This window comes from Onychostruthus taczanowskii, unplaced genomic scaffold (assembly GCF_017590055.1).
Source record: "Onychostruthus taczanowskii isolate IOZ18803 unplaced genomic scaffold, ASM1759005v1 scaffold411, whole genome shotgun sequence".
NCBI lineage: Eukaryota > Metazoa > Chordata > Aves > Passeriformes > Passeridae > Onychostruthus > Onychostruthus taczanowskii.
This window is the reverse complement of record NW_024501583.1, coordinates 6,733-7,317: the sequence shown is the minus strand read 5'-3', so window position 1 is coordinate 7,317 and position 585 is coordinate 6,733. Positions and strand designations below refer to the sequence as shown.

General features: G+C 60.0%; 1 protein-coding gene across 1 annotated transcript in view; it reads left to right on the top strand.

The window, feature by feature from the left end:
* KAT5 (lysine acetyltransferase 5) overlaps window positions 1–585 on the top strand; it is an 11,626-nt gene that overhangs the window by 6,411 nt on the left and 4,630 nt on the right. The gene's annotated exons all lie outside the window — the stretch shown is intronic.

Below are 585 nucleotides of genomic sequence, written 5' to 3'. Positions count from 1 at the left end.
TAGGGGGATTTGGGGGGGTTTCAGGGGGGATTTGGGGGAGTTTTTAAGGGGATTTTCAGGGGGGATTTGGACACCCCCTTACCCCCAATTTCCTCCCCCTAAATTCCCCTCTCTCTCCCAATTTCTTCTCCCCGATTTCCCTTTTCCTCCTCTTTTCCCTCCCCATTTTCTCCCCCGATCTTCCCCTTCCATCCCCCACCCCTAAACCCCCAAAACCCCCCAAAACCCCCCAAAAACCCCCCCAGACCAAGTGTGACCTGCGGCACCCCCCTGGCAACGAGATCTACCGCAAGGGCACCATCTCCTTCTTCGAGATCGACGGCCGCAAGAACAAGGTGAGGGGGCTCTGGGGAGGGTCCTGGGGGGCTCCCCCCGATCCTGCACCCCGCTGACCCCCCCGGGACCCCTCCCCAGAGTTACTCCCAGAACCTCTGCCTCCTGGCCAAGTGTTTCCTGGACCACAAGACCCTCTACTACGACACCGACCCCTTCCTCTTCTACGTCATGACCGAGTACGACTGCAAAGGCTTCCACATCGTGGGCTACTTCTCCAAGGTGGGGGGCTTGGGGGGTCTGGGGGCGATT